We start from the raw sequence: 16,002 nt of genomic DNA on the forward strand, positions 1-16,002 counted from the left end.
CAATATTTAAAGAACGGCATAATTCTAATCAAAACTTGACTATAATTGAGGTGCACCCTTAATTGGGAAATTCATGTTTTTTATTTATAGTTTGGAACAATAATTTTGGGCTACATCCTTAACTTCTTATAAAAAATTATTCTTAGCAATTACGGGTTCAAACCCCAACCTCCGTAGTGAGAGGAAGCATGCCAGCCATCAGACCACTCGATGGTTGGCAAGGGAAATTCATGTGAGAAAGAAAACCATCTACGAGTCCACAAGACGTCGACCAGAAAATTAAGTGAATTAGGGAACTCAACTACAACAAAGGGGAGTTAAGAAGTCGTCATATTTTTTTGATAAGCGAAATAGTTTTCTGATCGAGACGCGACAGCACAATCCAGCAATATCAATCAACTCTGCGATGCGAGAAATGCCAACCTAACATAGGTGTATTAGATTAGAATCTATACGGATAAAAATAGATATTAGTTTGCCTGAATCTAGCGGATTTATAATGTTTCTTAAAAGAATCTTATAGATATATAATTTGGATTATATATCTATTAATTAGCTTTATAGAAATTAAAGTGCATTACCAAATCGATATAATATAGTTGAGAAAACCAAGGTAGCCATTTTTCCCTTTTAGAAAATAAAATACATCCACAAATTGAGGTGGTGGGGGTAGTGGGTGATAGTAGTTGGTGGTGGAGGTGGTTGTTCTTGTTGTTAGTGGTGATCGGTGTTGGTGGTCAGTGGTGGTTGTTAACGGTGGTGGAGGTGTTGGTTGTTGGTGTGTGGCGACGGTTGTTGTTGGTGGCGGCGGTGGTTGTTGGTGTGTGGTGGTTGTTGGTGGCCGATGCGGTGATTTGGTAGTGGTGGTGGCGATGGTTGGTAGGTGGTGGTGGAAAAACATAGCATGATGTGATAGAAAAAAATTGTCCATAAGAATCCACCAAATTCTTGTGGTTTGGGTTGAGATTGATATGAGATAATAACACATATATTTTGCCTACAGATAATCCATATTTATCTTTGGCCCTTAACTATCCTAAGAAATCTTAAATGAATTGAATTCCATGGATATTTGTGGAATCTAAAACAATCCTAATTGAATATCATGGATATTTAATGATTCCTTACATATCCTAATTGAATACTTAGGAGTTTTTAGGATTGTTAAATATCATTGTAAATCCTAATCCAACACACCCCGTAAGCTTTCAATTTTGGATTACCATCAGTACTCGTATAATAATCCAATTTTCAAAATAAATTAGATGACCAAGAAAAGGGTAAACTTAAATGACTAAAGAAAAGTGTGTCTGGTGATTTTTCTTCTTCTTTCATTATTCGCATGGTCCAACACCGTAGAAGAAAGTCAAAAGAATGAACCCGACACAAGGACCTAACTGATGGGGCCAAAAATACATATAGTACTGTGAAGGGATTATCTACCGTAATCTATACCATCAAGGTGCAAAACAAAACAAGATTCGAGTGAGAACAAACAAAAAAGGTCAGCTTCACGTTGTGTGTCGACGAGAATGGCCAAATATCGACTATCCAAAAATCTTTGACACTTACGGATTACCTAATTTATTTATCATCAAAGAAGAGAACCCCAAAGTAAACGAAGGACTAGGTGTTTGCGGGGTCTGGTGGTTGGTTACTGGTGATGGCAGAGAAAAACCGCACACTGCCCTTTCTTGCTACATTGTTCAACCTAAACATGGAACATTGGTTATGAATTGATTAGGTTCTTCTGATAAATGCATTGGCACCTCTACATTAGACTAGTGATACCAATAATACTATGAACTGATAATACTAGTGATAACAATCAATAATACTCAACAATGGATTGAGGTTAGACCTGTTGGAGTGTTGAAAATAGTATATATTTAGGGGGTGTTTGAATACCCAGAAGTAAAAAAAAATATTTCGTAAAACAATAAGAGTCTGTTTGGTACAGTTTTTAAAAAGAAGGGTTAGTTGGGGATAAGTGCCGACATGGCTTTCCAATGATGTCGGCATGGTTGACGGATTGACGGCATTGAAAAGCCATGCTGGCATCTACAGTAAAATATCTCCCAATTAATTGTTCTTTGAAAAACAGCTTTTTATTTTTTAAAACAGAAAAAATAGAAAACAGGAGAAAATGCGTTTGGTAACGACATTTTGAAAAATTGTTTTTTTTATTTGTTTTCAATTTTTGAAAAAAAATATGAAAACACCAAATTATTGTTTTCTTTGTTTTCTCTTTTTTCTTTTTTGTTCCTTCTTCTTCTTCTTTTAACAAAGTAAGAGATTGGAGGAATGACTGCAAGTGAATCATGAAATTTCTGTTTTTCCACTTTCAAAACTAAAGGAAAACAGGATTTTCTTCTCCATACGATTTTAGGCCAAACAAGAATCTTAAGACTAGAAATTCTTAATCGAATAAACCTCATGCACTTTTTTTTTTCCTTCGTCTCTTTTGTCTAGTTTCATAAGATTTGATTTTTGAGTAAACAAACTAGAAAGGGAAATGTAATGTATAGTAAAAAAACCCTAAAAAGATTAAAACAACAAGAACAGACTACCACTGCCTTTAGCTCTCTCTGCAAATCTCAAAAATTTACCATGAAATCATTAACAATTAATGGGTAAAGTTAACGTTTCAAGTTTGTATTTGTGTTAAATTTTCTAGTAATGAATGTTGAATTCTGTCTGTATGACTATTAATGGTTGGAAATCTTGAATGTTTGATGTTATCATGTACTCTCTCCGTTCTTTTTTAATAGGTTGGTTTTGTTTTTAGAGAAATTTAAAGAAATTAAGAGAATTAATCATTGAAAGTAGTCTCATGACACTTGTCAATAAAAGAAGTGAAGTGAAATGGTCCTCATGACACTTGTCATCAAAAGAAGTAAAGTGAAATGGTCCACATGACACTTGTCATCAAAAGAAGTTAAGAGAAAAATGGTCCCAGAAAATTAAAATAACATTTGACTTTCCCAATTAGGAAACCAACCTATTTTTTCGAAACATTTAAAAATGAACGGAGGGAGTATCTTTTGTGTATTCAATTTTTTGTTTGTGTAAATGAATCTTTAATTCTATCTATAATAATTATAATAGTTAGTGATTACATGTTCTGATATTCATGTCGATGGAAACGAAAGAAAACGATAAGAAATTTACAAGATCAGTTTTCACATCTCTGTCGACAGAGAGCAAAAATTAAAAAATCGAAATAGTCAAAATAAATCATCGCCATGTCATAGTGGGATTGATTGTGGGATTTTTTGGTGGGCTGAATAGAATTATTGTTGGGTTTAAGCTTCTCAAATTATGGGTGCCGGAGCACAACCCACATAATGTGCACCACAATGGTTCACTAAGAAATTTCACAAATAGCTTGGGATGGCCTTAAGAGTAGAAGATGCATCATTCACCGTGCTCAAAACTCTCTCGAAAGTAATTATGTTTGCAAAAGAAAACCCTGACCATTTACTCCAATTTTTTACGATGGAAAAGCATTGTCGGAGATCATTGGCAAACCTTCCGGAAGATGTAATTATCGTCATTCTCTTATGCTTACCGATAAGTTCAATCGTTAGATTTAGGTGCGTATGCAAGTCATGTATCAATCAGTTACTCACGAATTTATTATTGTTAACAAGATTGTAGTTGCAGGAAATCCTACACTACACCCCTCACAAGATTTCATTAACATTCAACTCATTTTTGGATTAACAATCTTAATTTTATTGATGAATCTTTGAACATTCTTACAAGAAAAGATAAAGGGATTAATAACAACAACCACTCTTGATTTTCTCTCTCCTAATTGTTTTTTATTCCTCTCTCTAAAAAGATCTCTCCCTTCCTTACAACTGATCGGCTCTTTATATAGAATTTTTCATAGTGGATGACAGCTAATCCATCCTTTATTTTTGGATTTGTCTTGCGGCACTTTCGCGAGCTTACAAATGTTGATTTCGCAAGTCTTCTAATCTTCGGAAAATCGTCATACCTTTCTTAATTTGAAGATGATATTATCTGTTATGTCGTTTCTGAGATCATTCTGCGACGCTTTCGCAATATGTTGTTAATAGTTTCGCATTCATATTGTTGTTGCGAGATTCTGATCCTACATCTTGCCTCTTCTCATGTCTTCTCTGCGAAGGAGAGAATGATATGAGAAATGCCGCAGCTACTCATCTTCTCACATTCTTCTATGATGAATCTTTTACACGTATCTTTCCTTCCGTTTATTTTTTGACACGTCTTTGCAACCGTTATTTCTTAACCGTTCACGTCTTCTCTTCACATTAAATGTGGTTACCTTCTTGGGAAACTTCTTCTATATATATTCTTCTAATCCTTTTTTTTTTTTACTTTCTCTTCATCATCCCTGCAACTTCATTGTTCTTCTGCAAATTCCGCCATTGCAACTTTTTCTTATTTCTTCTTCTTTCAATCTTTTTAATTTCTTCTTCATCTCAATACTATTCCCTCTGTAGATCTTCACTGTTCGTAACTTTCTTCCTTTTTAATTTTTACGAATTAATCTTCCTGCTGGTGTTTTCCATGGATTCATCGTGGTTAGTTTTCTTTTTTCTTTCTTATGGGTTTTGCTGAAACTGATCTTGCTTACTGCCTTATTTGATGTTGTTTATGTGATTCCCATACTGTTGTTATTTCATCAAAAACGCCTCTAACACCAAATTTACGGTTCATAACCCTAATATTCCCAAATCGCATCATAAGGTTGTTGTAAACAAAAGAAAGTCTGTGGATCATAAGGTATTAAGAAACATTATTCTTTTCTAATAACAATATTGTTGCCTCTGTTTCTTATCTGGATTGTGATTCGCAGGGTGATAAGGATGCCAACAAACCTCTCAAGAAATCTCGCCACCTCAAAACCGTTGAAACCTCTGTTCCATTTCACTTACTTATCCCTTCAAAATCTCATGTGACATCTTCGCAAGTTAAACCATTATCTCCAATTCGCGAAAAGGTTTCCTCAGATTTCATCCCTTCAACTGACCTTTCAATGATTGAAACCCCCCTTATTAATCCTTCTATGAATGAAACTTCTTCTCCTCCTATTGATAATGTTTCCCAACCTTCTATCATTGCCAGTTCTCTACCTGAGCCTCTTCCTTTTTCGAAAGAAACTGTGGAAGGAATAGATATTGCTTTCAAAGTTTTGTCTGAGGTCCTGGATGATGTTAAGAAGTCTCCCATTGATCCTGTCAAGTCTGGTGTTTGCGAAATTCTGAGTAAGTATTTTGGCTCTGACAGAGCTGCTTCGCAAACAACTTTGGAAAAAGAGGTTGAAACCTTGAATAAGAATCTCCAAATGATGACTTTAGAGTGTAATGCTCTTCGTCTCGAAAATCAAAAGCTCCAGAATGTTTCGCTGGATCGCGACAATCTTCGCAAGAAAAATGATGAACTGAGAGGTATGATTTCCTTATATTTGTATTCAATTTGTCTTTCTAATGATTTTATCCTTCCCATATTTAATTGTCCTTGAAATCCCTTTTTCGCATGTTAAGCCTTAAACCAGAAACGAATAATGGAGATATATCAATTTGAATCTGCTGTTGAAGAAGCCCGTGTTGATAAAGAGATTTTGACGGATCAATATAACCAATTAGATAACCTTTATTCATACTCTGTTGATCATATAAATAATCTTACCAGTGAAAATACCCAATTAGTTCAGAGTCAAAATTTATTAAGTAATGAAATATCTCGCCTCTCTTATTCTTTAACTAAAGTTAATCTAGGGATGGAAACTTTATCAGATGAGAATAAAACTCTATCTCAAGAGAAGCGAACTTTTTTAAACAAGATGGCGATATCTTCACAACAACTTAGCATCCTTCAAAGTCATCTATCGCTGAAAGAGATACACTCATTCAAGGTAGAATAGCTTTCCAAAGAAAAATGCCTTTCTTATTTCTAAAGAGAAAAATCTTCAGTCTCGACTTAAAGGTTTAGTTGGAGATAAATTCGATGATGCGATGGACCGTTGGGAGAATAGTTGTCTGACCTTGATTCAACACCTTATTTCGCAAAAGAAAGGTAGTCATAACAGTTTGACTTCCTTAACTATCTTTTCTTTGTCATACCTTTTTGAGTTCTTCATCTTACTGAAATTTTGTATTCTACTTTTCGCAGAGTCTGAGAAAAATCTTCATTCCTCCATTTCTGTTTTGGAGGCTAAATATGCCAAAATTCAAAAGAAAATGCACTACTCGTCTATGTCCTTACTGGTTCTCGCGACCGAGCAGAAAGAAGACTTGATTATCTAGCTTACTTTAAGGATATTCAAGATAGGAATCATCAGAGAGCACTTCTTCGTCAAGTTCATCTCCGGGCTGAAGTTCTTGTGAATGATATTTTATTGTCCAAATCTCTTCCTCCTACATCAATCGAACCTTTGGAAGTAGATGATGATGAAATTCCTCGTCCTGCTGACAGTGATTATGATTATGAAAGTGGTGGAGAGAATAGTCTTTTGGAAGATGAAGAAGAGATCCCTTCTAAGGAAGCAACTGCTGGTGCTAATCAAGATGGAAGCGAAAAAGAAGTCCCTCTCAAAGAAATTATTGTTGGTGAAGATCAGAATCGAAATGAAGAAAAGGCTGGTGATAATGAGAACATTGGCGAAGAGCGTCCATTGTCTCCTTCTACTGGAATTAATACTGAAGCATGAGCTTCTTATCTTGTTCTATCTTCTTGAACTGTTTCATCTTTATTATTTCATGCGAATAATATTCTTCAACCAACTTTGGAATTAATTTTCTCTTTTAGTATTTTGCTGGCGAGAAAGATAATGCCTCTTGTTTACTGATTCCCATACTTGCCTCTCATTATCTTTCTTGCGAGAAATGATCTGTTATGAATACTTATAAAATATTTTGTTTTGTCATGTGGTCTTATTTTTCCTTCCTAATTAAAGGTCTTATTATGCCACCTCTTGTCATTGCGACAAAATCGCAGGACGTCCTTGCATTTTCATGCAAAAACCCATTGATCTTGCCTTAACTTTTTCTTTTGTATTTGCCTCTTCAGGATGTTGCGACAATATGACAGGCCTAAATATTCTTGCGAAAATAAAGCCCCATGACATTGCCGTCTTGCGACGAAATCGCAGGACGTCTTCGCACTTTCATGCGAAAACCCATTGATCTCGTCTTATCTTTCTTTTGTATTATTGCCTCTTCAGGATTGGCACAAATATGACAAGCCTTAATACCCTTGCGAGTAAAAAGCCTCATGACATTTGCGTCTTAAGACACTTATCAGCTCCCTAATGGAGGGTGCCGCCCTTATCTCCCCCTGGTTGCCCCTTCAAGGAGGCGTACTCTACCATACAAGGTTAGCTCCTCCCATCCAGTCTTAACAACAACCAGTTGTTTTCGCAGCCTCTTATCCCTTTTACCTATAGGGCTTATGGTTACGAGACTGCACCCTAAGTGGGGTTTTCTTCGGGAGTGCAGTATAAGCCAAGACTTGTCAAGAATGGCAAGGTACGCTCCAGACGCCCCTGGCACTCTTGACTCAACCGTGTACCTCGGCGCCTTGATCAGATTCTGCACTCCTTGGGAGAGTCCTTATTACCTTAGTCGCCCAACCTAAGTCATATGCTTAAGCTGAGAATCCAAGGTGCCTCTCCCGGATGGGCTTTATTGACCCCAAATCTCCATGACTCAGGTTCCGGGGCGGTGTAGCCTTTCCCTGAGCCATGCAACAGGTACCCCCTTATATGACGTACTTTAGGTCTTACATTTGCCTCTTGCGAAATTTTATTCGCGAACTAGGGTGTACGCCATAAAGGTTCGCCCCTTTCTTTTATGTCATTGTTCTATGATTATCTCTGCGAAAGTTTCGCACATCATGATCTTGTTTTGATATGAATAATCTCGCAACTATTATTCATTGAATGTTTATTCAGTCCATAACTTCTCAAAGCTTCTTATGGATAATATCTTTAAGTACAATCTGTTCCATGGTCTGTCAAGTCTATGACCAACATCTCTACCTTCTGGATCCATTAATTTATAAGCTCTGTCCAACTATCTCCTTAATGATGTAAGGTCCATCCCATTTTTTCGCTAACTTTCCACCATTTTCTCGCTGATATATTGGTGTCTCTCGCAGAACTAAATCTCCTGGTTGAAATTCGCGTACTTTGACACGTTTATTATATTCTCGGGCTAATCTTCGCTGATAATTCTCCATATGTTGTAAACTTTCTCTTTTTCTTCTAATTCATCAAGTTTGCTTAAGATCAAACCCGCACTAAGATTTTTCTCCCAAGCTTCTCTCTTTGTGTCGGAATAACAACTTCTGTTGGTAACACCGCTTCAACTCCGTATGTTAAAAAAAAGGTGACATTCCAGTAGCTTCTCTCTAGTTGTGTTATAAGCCCATACTGCATTATGTACTTGTTCGCACCATCTATGATGTCCTTCTAATTTCTTCTTTAATATATCTGCAATTGTTTTGTTTGTTGCCTCTGCCTCCCATTAGCTTGTGGATACAAAGGAGTAGACTTTCCACATTTTATCTTAAATGCATTAAGTAACATTTCTATGTTCTGTCCTTCAAACTGTTTCCCATTATCAGATACCAACTGCGCAGGAATTCCGAATCTGCAAATGATATTTTCGAATATGAATGTAAAGATATCTTTGTCGCGAATATGCTGTACTGCCTTACTTCTGTCCATTTTGTGAAATAATCTGTTGCGACTATTAAGTATCTTCTTTGTCCAGATCCTGGTAAAAATGGCCCCACAATATCTAAGCCCCACTTTCCAAAAGGCCACACTGGTTGAAGATGACAATGGTGCTCCAGGTGCATGTATTTTCTTTCCGTGCCGCTGACAATCTTCGCAACGTCTTGATATTTGTTTTGCATCTTCGTGCATGTATGGCCAGTAATAGCCTTGCATTTTTGCTCTATGTGCCAAAGATCTTCCCCCGCTATGATTGCCAGCATCCCCACTATGTAACATTTTTAGCACCTTTTTCTCCTTCTCTCGTGTCAAACATCTGAGTGATGGTCCATTAAAGGATTTTCGGTATAGCAGCCCATCTCTTAATTCATAATTTGTTGCGCGGCTTTTTAACTTGTGTGCTTCCAATCTATTTCTTGGTGTTTCTCCTTTCGCCAAATATGCATGAAGTTCTGTTCTCCAATCTGCGATATTGTTCGTTTGTTCTTCTTCTCCACCTTCTATCATCATTACGTTCACTTCTTCTTCTTCTTTATTGATTGATGGTGACAGAAGTGTCTGTATTTTTATGCATCTCGCAGTTGGATCTGTCATCATGCTTGAGATGAAAGCAAAAGCGTCTGCGAGTCTGTTATCCTTCCTTGAAATGTGCCTCCATTTTATTTGGGATTTTCGCTGACAATTCTTCAACGAGCTTCTTGTATTTCTTCAAGGATGGTTCATTTGTAGTGTACTCTCCCTTTATTTGGCGAATAACTAGCTGCAATCACTAGTGATCCTGGCATTTTCTAGTTTCATTTCTATTGCGAACTTTAAGGCATGTATCACAGCTTCATATTCCGTTTCGTTATTAGTGGATGCGAATTCCAATCTGAATGAAAAAGCCATCTTCGCTCCTTCTGGCGAAATTAAAACAATTCCAACCCATTCCTCCATTTGATGATCCATCTACCAATATCTCCCATCTATTTGGTTCTGTTAATAAGTCTTTTGGATCTCCATGTTCTTCTTCTATATCCATCATCTCTCCACCGCTTCATCATCTTCTAAAGGAAATTCTGCTAAGAAATCTGCGACAACTTGTGATTTTGGTGAAGAAATATTCATATTTGATTCAAAGTCCTACTTGTGCATTCCATCTCTCCACCCTACCTGATCTTTTGAATTCTTCATCACTGATTCAATTGGTACTTTTGTTAGCACCTTATTTGTGTGCTTGAAAATATATGCGAATTTAAATGCGGCGTATACTAATGCTAAATTAGCTTCTCAATCTTTGATAATTCTCTCTGCAGCGTTAAAGTTTTGCTGATGTAATAAATGGGCTTTTCCACTCCTGCGTCGTTCGCAATAACACAGCGCTTAAAGCATGTGATGTTGTCGCAAGATAGATCAATAGTTCTTCTCCTGGTTCTGCCTTTTGTAAAATATATGTATTCATAAGGTGTTCTTTGATCCCTTGAAAAGATTTTTCACATTCATCAGTCCATTTGAATTTCGCACCCTTCTTGAGTATATTGAAAAAATTTACATTTGTCTGATGATCGCGAAATGAATCTTCCTAGCGAAGCTAAAAGTCCGTTCAATTTTTGTACATCTTTACGTTGCTGGTGTTGGCATGTCACGAACTGCTTGTACTTTTCTGGATCAACTTGTATTCCTTCTTTGATACAATGTAGCCTAAAATTTTCCCGATGCAACCCAAAAATGCATTTTTCAGGTTCAGTTTAATGTTATAATGCCGCATGTTCAAAAATCTCCCTCAAATCTTGTACATGATCTTTGGCTTCTTTACTCTTACTAACATGTCATCCACGTACACTCTAATGTTTTGTGTATCCATTTCGCGAACACCTTCTCTACCATTCTTTGATACGTTGCTCCTGCATTTCGCAAACCAAACGACATTTTTGTATAACAGTATAAACCTCTTGGACCGAAAAAAGCAGTATGCTCTTGATCTTCTTCAGCAAGAGGGATTTGGTTATAACCTTTGTACCCATCTAAAGAAGACACTCTATCATTTCTCGCTGCTGATTCAACCATTTGAGCAATATCCGGCAATGGAAAACTATCTTTAGGGCAAGCCTTGTTTAAATCAGTAAAATCTATGCAAATTCTTATCCCTTTATTTTTCTTTGGAACAACAACCATGTTTACTATCCATTCTGGGTATTTAGCTTCTCTTATAATTCCCGCCTCAAGCATTTTCTGTAATTCTTCTTCTATTTGAGGATGGTAGGTCGTTGCGGTTTTTCTTATTCTCTGTTTAAATTGTCTCACATTCTTGTTAATCTCCAACTTATGACATGCAATTGACGGATCTATTCCAGGTAGCTCATCCATGCTCCCCGGGAAAATATCTTTATATTCTCGCAAAAGATTGACAGTTCTTTCTTCCTCTTCTGCATCCATCTTGGTTCCAGTCCTCAATATTAGGGGTTCTTCTATAGTCCCAACATTTACTTCTTTTGTTGGTTCTGCCACAGTGTAACTGGCCTTGGGTTCTCCCATTGGTGTTGTCTCTTTTATCATCTTCGCAGGTCCATCTCCTTCCTCCGAAATTTCGATGGGTATTCCTTTACCTTCTTTTGCTCTTATCATGTACACTCTAAATTCTTCTTCTTTCTTTGCCTCCTTTGCTATTTTTCTGCGAAATTGTCGCTTTTTTGCTCGTCCTTCATAATGCTTTACTTCAATTTGATAACATAATTTCGCATTGTCAATATCTCCTCTAATCTCACCTACTCCATTTGGCATGGGGAACCTGATGCATTGATGCAACGTTGATGCTACAGCTTTAATTGCGTGTATCCATGGCCTCCCCAACAACATGTTATATGGTGATTTCATATCCACTACGCATAGTGTCACTTGTGTTTCGATCTCTCCTAGTGGAATTCGCACCACTATTTCTCCTTTAGGTTTTGTTGTGGATTTTCCAAAGCCATGAACAAGATATGTTGAACAAGACATTTCTTCATCTTTGAATCCCATTCCTTTGAACGCATGATAGAATATTATATCCATCGAACTTCCTGTATCGACTAAAGTTCTGTTCAATATCCATTCTTCCGTGGATTTTGTTGTTGTCCCCTTCTCTTTTCGTGTAATAGGTACTGTAATAACCAATGGAGATGTGTGGCTCAAATTTTATTTTGGTATTTCTGCTGCCATGAATGTGATTTTTTGCTTTTCCCAATCTTTCAAGGGTGATGTCTTTTCTACCGCCATAACCTTCCTTCCTTCAAAATCTCGTTTATGTATCCTTCCTTTGATGTTTTCATGGAATTCATTAACCATTGTTTTTGTTATCATATTACACTCCAATCTTTTGCCATCTTCATTGACTCTAATCATTTTTCTTTTAACTGGTTCACTGATTTGTTTAATCACTTTCTTGATTTGAACAATAATAACAACAACCTTCAACTTTCAACCTTTAGTCCCTGTTTCTAGCGCCATTATGTAGTTGCAGGAAATCCTACACTACACCCCTCACAAGATTTCATTAACATTCAACTCATTTTTGGATTAACAATCTTAATTTTATTGATGAATCTTTGAACAATCTTACAAGAAAAGATAAAGGGATTAAGAACAACAACCACTCTTGATTTTCTCTCTCCTAATTGTTTTTTATTCCTCTCTCTAAAAAGATCTCTCCCTTCCTTACAGCTGATCGTCTCTTTATATAGAGTTTTTCATAGTGGATGACAGCTAATCCATCCTTTATTTTCGTATTTATCTTGCGGCACTTTCGCGAGCTTACAAATGTTGATTTCGCAAGTCTTCTAATCTTCGCAAAATCGTCATACCTTTCTTAATTTGAAGATGACATTATCTGTTATGTCGTTTCTGAGATCATTCTGCGACGCTTTCGCAATATGTTGTTAATAGTTTCACATTCATATTGTTGTTGCGAGATTATGATCCTACAAAGTTGATTTATCTTTTTAATGAAAAGAAAAAAATAAGACTCCTTCTTCCAAAACGTGAAAAAATGTCTGCTGAGAAAATAACAGTATTATCAAAATCATTGATATCTAATGATGTTGTAAATATAATCTCTCCATTTAACAATTTAACTGCTCAAGGTATGAGAATTTGGTATAGTTGCAATGACATGATTTTTGCAACTAGATGTTATATTCTTTTCAATTCGGAATCCATGTACTAAAGAATATGTAGTTGTTAGTAGTCGGTCAAGGATTAGATTAGGAAATCTAGTTGGTTTAGAAAACCAATACTTCGTTCTAAGTATAGCAATTTAAGAGGTTTGTCTCTTAGAGTTAAGTTACCCTATAATTGTAGGAATAGTAATCCTTGTTAAGGAATGTGTCTAGTCCTATTGATACGTATAAATAGCCATAGAAACAACCTAGTAGAAACACACCAGAAATTTCATCTTCCCTTCTAAAGGCTTTGTATATTGCTCCCTCCTATACGGTGATATATAAAATTGCTTATTCCTTCTCGAGGATTCAACCTCGTTAAATACTTGTTCTTCTTGTGTGTGTATGTGATTGTGTTCTTGGAAATATTGGAGTACCATTGTAGCAGTGTAGACTTAAGGCTTCCGCCGGTTTTGGAGCAACATTTGGTATCAGAGCAAGGAGATGCTCTTGGATATGGGTATTCATATTGCAGCTGAGGTGCAGGTATTTTTCTGAAGGTTGCTTGAGGTAATTTTAATCTCAAAGGTTTTGTTTTTATTTATATTTGTTTGTTTGTGAACAATGATTGATTCGGAAAAACCAGAGGATACGATAGAACCATCGGAGTCCACAAGTAAAGATAAAGAAATAAAAGAAGAAATACTTCCTTCATAGGTCACAACTCAAGGTAGAAAAGTTTACGGGAACCAATAATTTTGGTTTATGGAGAATAGACATAATGGATGCTCTTGTTCACCTTGACCTAGAGGAAGCTCTAGAAGGTCGGTCAGTGGAGTTTTCTGACAAGCAGTGGAATAGGATGAATAAATTGTGTCTTGGTTCGATTCGAGGGTGTTTAACAACAACAATAAGAGTTAATTATCAGCACGAGTCTTCTGTTATGGACCTCTGGGAAAATATGGAGAAGGAATAACTTGTGAAGAACGTGGGTAGGATATATCTTGAGGAATTTGAATCATTATAACATGAAGAAGGGTGCAACTCTGACAGAGCACCCAGATCATATAATAAACTTCTTGCTGAGTTGGTTAACTACGACGAGACAATCGAGGACGAGGAACAAGCTTTATGTCTGATAAACTCTATTCCTAAATATATAAACCCATGATTAAGGATTTTATGAACGAACCAGGATAAGATGTCACACGCTGAGGTCATTACAGAATTGCGTAGTGAGGAGTTCAAGAAGATGGATCGTGAAGACCTTGAAAGTGAAGCTGACAGTGATGTGCTTCTTGCAAGAGGTCGTTCAACAGACATGAGAAAGAAGACTGGTGATCATAGTAAAGGTAGATGTTTAAGAATAAAATGCGTCTGCAGAAGGATGAGCGTGCTTGGTTATGTGGTTTTGGTCATTAAGCTAAGGATTGTACCAAGCGTAAGATAAGAGAAGGAAATAACTGAAAAGACGAGGGTACCCAAATACACCACAATCTTTCAAATATCAACCTATAAGTCATATACCTTGTGTGATTGTCTTTGGACGAGGTCGGGACAATACGACAACAAGATCAATAGTTACTGTAATAAAACCGACTAATTATTAGGATCAATGTCAAGTAATTTGGATTAACGTACAAGTGTTACTTTAATATAATAAGACAATTATAATGCGGAAGTAAAGTAAATGACACAAAAAGATTTTGTTAACCAGGAAACCGCAAATGGAGAAAAATACCGGGACCTAGTCCAGTTTTTAATACTCTTAGAATTAAGCCGCTATAAAAAATCTAATGCCAACTTCGTATAGTTGAGACCAAGTAGACTACCCCTAGCTACTTAGTTTCCTCAGTATCCCGCGTCTTCGACCTTTTGGTCACGTACGTGAATCTCAAAACAGAAGTCACTATCTCAAGTTGCTTTACTCCTTTTGATCGTAGTCCAAACAACAAAGGAATGAATCTGTTTGTGTTAGAGCATAGCTCGGTTGAACCCACCAAGCGTTGGTATGTCAAGTTTGGTTGTCATATTTTAGTGAGCCAAAACTCATTTAAGAGTCGCTTGATTATGTACTAGAGTCAACTTCGTATAGGTTAGCTTGAAAGTATTAGGATATGAGACATTACAAGTATTGCGAAGAATTGAAGAAGTGAAGAAATAAGGAGCTACAACGACAACATCATCCTTCCACTTGAGGTTAGTGATATTTGACTTGAAATGTTTTATTCCCTAAATGTATCTTTAAGTCGTGTATATTGAAAACAAAACTGCGAAGCATGAACGATTATACTCTAGCTAGACAAAGTATTAAGGAATACAATACGAGGTTTATTGCTTAACCATTAAACTTTGTAGATAAGACATTGACATAATCGTTTGAATTCTATTGTGATTATGTATGGGTATACAGTGAAGATTTCATCCTAGGAAACAATGTTTTACATTTGTTTTAAGGAAGTAAATTCATGAACTTGTTTTGTGAATCGAAAGAGAAATCGCCAGGCATTATTGGTATTGTTATTCATTGCATATCTTTTGAACTACCAATATGTGTGATTAGTATAACCGCTCATGACTTGCTTATGTTCTTGGTAAAACTATTCACAAAGGCCTGAATTTTGTATTGGTATGACTTTTATTAGTGAAACCGATCATAAGTAATCACCTGAGATGGTATGATCGATTTTGTGTTATTGGTATGACCAAATCTGGGTAAAGGGGAACCGATCCTAGTAAGAGGTGCAACCTATCAAAAAGGGGAATTGATCCTTGTATGAGGTGCAGCAAGTTTTTAGCAGAAAGGGGAACCGATCCTATGGACATGTGCAACACGTTTTTAGGCAAAGGGGAACCGATCCTATGGACATGTGCAGCAAGTACAAGTTAGATACCATATATATGTGGGGAACCGATCCTAGTACCTAGTCAACCTAATTTTGGAAAGCTAGTGTGACTATGCACAGTACTCACATGGAGGTAGAACCGAAACTTGTTTTGGTAGAACCGTGAAACCCATGATTTGTGATTGAGTGTTCTTGATCAATCACATAGTTTTTGAAAGTCAGATGAACCAATTCTAAACTTCTTTGGAAGTGTGGAAAATAGGTTTCAATATTGTAAGTATGAAAGAGGAGTTACAAAGTAAAGATG

This window comes from Papaver somniferum, chromosome 2 (genome assembly GCF_003573695.1).
Source record: "Papaver somniferum cultivar HN1 chromosome 2, ASM357369v1, whole genome shotgun sequence".
In the NCBI taxonomy this organism is placed as follows: Eukaryota; Viridiplantae; Streptophyta; class Magnoliopsida; order Ranunculales; family Papaveraceae; genus Papaver; species Papaver somniferum.